The following is a 5,523-nucleotide window of genomic DNA, read 5'->3' on the forward strand; positions in this document are numbered from 1 at the left end:
GGGGAGGAGGTTACAATCATTGTAGAGGGAGAGACCAGTACAGTCAAGGATGGTAGCCTATTTGTTTTTCCTACTACTTAAGTCTATTTCTGAAAAACCTCTGATAATTGGGTTGGTTGCCCCACTATGACCCCAACATTTAACGTTTTAGTCATTTAGCAGACGCTCTTATCCAGAGCAAAACCTTTATAATCTTATCCAGTGTGTTCTTGCACACATTCAAACGACTAAATCAGTTCACCGTAGAGAAAAATAAAGTTAACAACAATAAGGATATAGCAAGCTACTTCTAGCCCCATCCATAGGCCTACAGTATAAGACCTATTATGAATTAGACAACATTTGATTACTCTATGTGCACAAGAGTAATGTGATATCTACAGTATATTGAATGAGAGAACACACTGACACATAATGGAGTGTATGGGCTGCCAACAAAGATTTCACTGCAGCAGATATTACATCAGAAGATTTCATAGGTGTAATTTTGAGGGGTCTTTTGGAGATTGCCAACATGTTGTGTATTTAAAAAATAAGTTGATTTCTGTTCAATGAGAAAATGACGAGAAAGATCCATCAACAATGTTTTACGTTTTTATACACCTCAAAGTATAACTACTATTTCTGAATATGAGAAAAGCAATGAATGAAATTAGAAAAGGAGAATGGCCACAGAGAAGCAAACACCTGCTTTGAAATCCTCAAAGGTCGAACATAAGAACACAAAAGTTTACATGCACACCTACATGTCATGTTTCAACCCGTTTCAAGGATTTCCTGCAGAATTCCCACCTAATGTCCTGCACTGTTCAGCATATTTTTTGTGCTCACATTTCCTTATTTGGGGATCCGTTATATCTACGTGTATATGCCTGAGGAAAGAATATGACCCTAACTACTGCCATTTCACCCATTCCTTCTCGGAGCTCTGAGGTAAGGACTGTGCTCAATATTTTTTTTTATTATTATTTTTAGTCATTTTTAGCAGATGCTCTTATCCAGAGCCACTTACAGTTAGTGAGTGCATACATTATTTTTTTTATTTTTCATACTGGCCCCTCGTGGGAATCGAACCCATAACCCTGGCGTTGCAAACGCCATGCTCTACCAACTGAGCTACATCCCCTGCCGGCCATTCCCTCCCCCTACCCTGGACGACGCTATTCATACTGTATATGTGAGCTTCAATGACTAACACTATGGCTGGTTTTTAATGCTGGTTTTCCCTATTTGGTTGTATTATCCTACAGTCCTTTTGCTGCCATGTTTGTGTTCAAGTTCACTGTGGGTCTCCTGGCCCTGATGCTGGTGTCCTCTGCCTGGGCTGAGGAACTGACTGAGGTGAGTGACACAGGATACGGAGCTACCATGCCATAAGATCGCTGCTTTGCTAAACTCAATCAAACAGTTAATGCATATTCAAAGTAACACTGGGACCTACGGGACCCCAGTAACAGTGGGACCTTAAAAATACTTCACACAATAAATACAGTGAGCTCCAAAGTATTGGGACAGTGACATGTTTTGTTGTTTTAGCTCTTTACTCCAGCACTTTGGATTTGAAATGATACAGTGACTGAGGTTAACGTGCAGACTGTCAGCTTTAATTTTAGGGTATTTTCATCCATATTGGGTGAACCGTTTAGAAATTACAGCAATTTTTGTACCCATAGTCCCATTTTAGGGGAACAAATGTGTATTATGTGTATTAAAGTAGTAAAAGTTAAGTATTTGGTCCCATATTCCTTGTATGCAAGTGACTACATCAAGTTTGTGACTCTAAAATGTGTGATGCATTTGCTGTTTGTTTTGGTTGTGTTTCAGATTATTTTGTGCCCAATAGAAATTAATGGTAAATAATTTATTGTGTCATTTTGGAGACACTTTTATTGTATAAGAATAGAATATGTTTCTAAACACTTATACATTAATATGGATGCTACCAGTGATTACTGATAATCCTGAATGAATCGTGAATAATTATGAGTGAGAAAGTTACAGACGCACAAATCATACCCCCAAAAAATGCTAGACTCCGTTATTGTAATGGTGAGAAGTTAGCATGTCTAATTAGCATGTCATGGGGGTATAATATTTGTGATATGGATGAAAATACCCCCTCAAATATAAGATGACAGTCTGCACTTTAACCTCATAGTGATTGTATAATTTCAAATCCAAAATGCTGGAGTACAGAGCCAAAATAACAACAAATGTCCCAATACTTTTGGAGCTAAATGTATATTCATGTATTGTGTTCTTCACGAGTTCATATACTCTATATTAATTTTATATGCATTCTCTTTGTCATTGTTTGTATTTCCACGTTTGTGTCATCCAAAGTTTGAAGGTGAGAAAAACTGTTTTGGCACTATCTCACATTACCAAGCATATAAATAATAAAAACAATGTTGTGTCATGATTTAGCAGACTTAATGGATCTAATGTTCTGTCTTACAGAGAATGTTGTGGAAGAAGACACCTCTGCTGAGCTCTCTGTTGGTGAGCTGCTGACCAGAGCCAACAGGGACCTCAGTAAGTTGGTTCATTGCTCAAGGAATAAAGAGCGTGCAGATTAATTATTTGGGGACTAGCCCCCAGAGTAACCTGTTCTCCATGTTCTTTACTCAAGCCCCCGAGGCCGATGAGCCTACTCTGATGGGTGACATTGCCATGCCCTCTGAGAAGAACGCTGACCCCTGCACCGGCCGCGGGTGTATGTGGCAAAAGTACAGTGATGGAAGAATCTGGGTGCCCTATGTCATTGCCAACCACTTCTGTAAGTCTTCACTTTTGTGTACATTTAATTTCATATGTTGAGATATTGTACAAGCGATACAATAATTTCATGACAATAATTTCACTATCTCTTGTTGTTAATTTGATCTCTACAACAGCATCTCGTGAGATAGCCATCATCCAGCGTGGTCTTGACTCATTCGCCGAAACTACCTGCATCCGCTTCTTCCAGCGCCAGAATGAGAGGGACTATCTCAGCATTGAGTCTCGCAGCGGGTGAGCCTGCATTTAAATAACATCATTAAACAATTAGAATATCAAATCAATACATATGTAATTTAATTTCCCTTTGAGGATCATAATCCAAACCTGCACTGTCAGGTGATCCCCACCACCTTTATCTCTTATGAACCCATTATCCTGAGGTTTCCTAAAACACTTACAATGAATTAGATGATTAGGGTAGGCCCTATTTCTGGCCTTGGATTGGTGCACCTTGACCCTCCTCTGCTCTTCTTCCCAGGTGCTACTCTTATGTTGGCCGTCAAGGTAATGCCCAGACTGTGTCTCTGGCCCGTCAGGGCTGCCTGTACCACAGCACCGTCCAGCATGAGCTCCTCCACGCCCTGGGCTTTAACCATGAGCAGACCCGCAGCGACCGTGACAACCACATCCATGTCTACTGGGAGAACATCATTGATGGTTTGATACCATGCATTTATTCTGTTTCCCTTTAACTAACTTCACTTTACATGATAAGAGAGTGCCTCTATCTCTAACTGCTAATTCTAACAAAAGACAATGGATTTGTTCAGTTGTATTTTTTGGGGGCTGCATAATACTTGTCAGCAAACCTGCTTTTTGTTTTTCAAGCTGTAGTGTAATCTATAGATCTATAGTTGTTAATTTCTGTTATCTATTGTTGTTCATTTCTATTTAATATTGTTACTGATCATTGATCTTGCTCATAAAGTAGGGTGCGACACAGCCTATCAGCTCTATGAACATTTTGTCTTTAATCTGTTTATCCCAGACATGAAGTACAACTTTTCGACAAGATCGCCACCCTGAACCAAGGAACTCCCTATGACTACAACTCTGTCATGCAGTATGAGAGGTCAGCTATGTGATGTCTTTCTGATAATTACAAATATTTCTGGAATGGACCCCTACTATACATACATTTCCATCCATTCCTCAGTGCACTTTCATTCAGGCCAAGATATACTGTGGCTTTAGCAGTGACATTGTTGAGTAGGCCTAAATTGTGTTGGATTGTGATTTGTGTGGTTACAGGTATGCCTTCTCCAAGAACAACCGCCCCACCATGGAGCCCATCCCCAACAACAACGTGTCTTTCGGCGAGGCCACCCAGATGAGCAAGAATGACATCGACAGGCTGAACAGGCTGTATGGCTGCTGTGAGTACTGCCACACTGAACAATTTACAGTACTTGGGTTTGGATGATTAAAATCTAGGCCAAGGCTGCGCGACCGGAGCAAACCTCCTCGTTCCGCCCTTCCTGGATGCCTCTTCCCCAGAGCTAATATAGCTGTAATATATCTAAAGCTTAATAACTGTGAGAACTGTGACATTGAGGGTGGGAGAATATATCACAATGGACATAGCTTTATGTGTAGGATTAAATAATCACACATTTTCTCTCCCCAATAGAAACAGTTGGATACCTGTGGTCTCACTTCCGATGGACTCAAGATCATTCCGCTGAAGGAGTAGAGTGACCTCTAGTGGTAGAACTATTAGAATGTAATTTGCCTCAAAACATCAAGACTGCAACCTCCAATAATCACAATAAAAATATGATCAACTGAAATCAAAAGCTTAATCTGTGTTGATCCTTCCATTTCAAAACAGTTCTCCAAATATGTCTCCATACAACATGCTTTACTCAACATAAGTATTCTAATGCTTTGAACAAGTATTACAGCAACTATGGAACATCTTCACAGTAACCAGAAACAGCAACATTTGTGGCTGTGTTGAATTGTTTTATAACCAATACAATCAAGTATTTTGTGTTTACTTCAACACGAAATAATTAGAAAAGTATTATAACCAGTTAGAGGAAAACAAAAAAAATTGACTTCTCCCTCACAAAATTTAACTCATCTCAACAGAGAATACATCAATATAAAATTTGAATGCACATTATCATCTATAAAAGTGTACAATATCCATAGTTTATCCAAGTTTTCTGTCATTCCCTTATAGTACATAGTATGAATTTAGACAGTGAAGTTATTACGTTTAATTTGGCTCTATACTCCAGCATTTTGTTTTATATAAGGCGACAGTACAGAATGTCAACTTTTTATTTGAGGGTATTTTTATTCATATCTGTTTTACTGTTTAGAAATGAAAGCACTTTATGTATATAATCCCCCCATTTTAAGGTGTCATAAGTATTTGGACAAAATCCCTTATAGCGTATTCAATTTAGTCAAAAGTTGAGTATTTGGGCCAATATTCCTAGCATGCAATGACTACATCAAGCTTGTGACTCTACAAACTTGTTGTATGCGTTTGCAGTTTGTTTGGGTTGTGTTTCTTAAATGTTGTCTGGTTAATCTTCGGACTTGTCACTCAACATACAGTCTAGGGGTTCAATTCAATACGTATTGCAGAAGTTGCAGGTTATAACGGGATTGAAATGTAAAAGTAATGCAGTCTCCGCGAACTCGGGAACATTGACTTTAGATTTATACTGCGCTGCAGCGCAGATCTTCAGTGCTACGGACTGAATCGAGCTCTGGGTGATCTAG

General features: G+C 39.1%; 1 pseudogene; it reads left to right on the plus strand.

Annotated features, from left to right (window-relative positions):
* Positions 1 to 897: 897 nt before the first annotated feature.
* LOC121557686 lies at positions 898 to 4,574 on the plus strand (annotated as a pseudogene).
* The last annotated feature ends 949 nt before the right edge of the window (positions 4,575 to 5,523 follow it).

The sequence above is a fragment of the Coregonus clupeaformis genome, unplaced genomic scaffold (assembly GCF_020615455.1).
Source record: "Coregonus clupeaformis isolate EN_2021a unplaced genomic scaffold, ASM2061545v1 scaf3567, whole genome shotgun sequence".
Classification (NCBI taxonomy): Eukaryota; Metazoa; Chordata; class Actinopteri; order Salmoniformes; family Salmonidae; genus Coregonus; species Coregonus clupeaformis.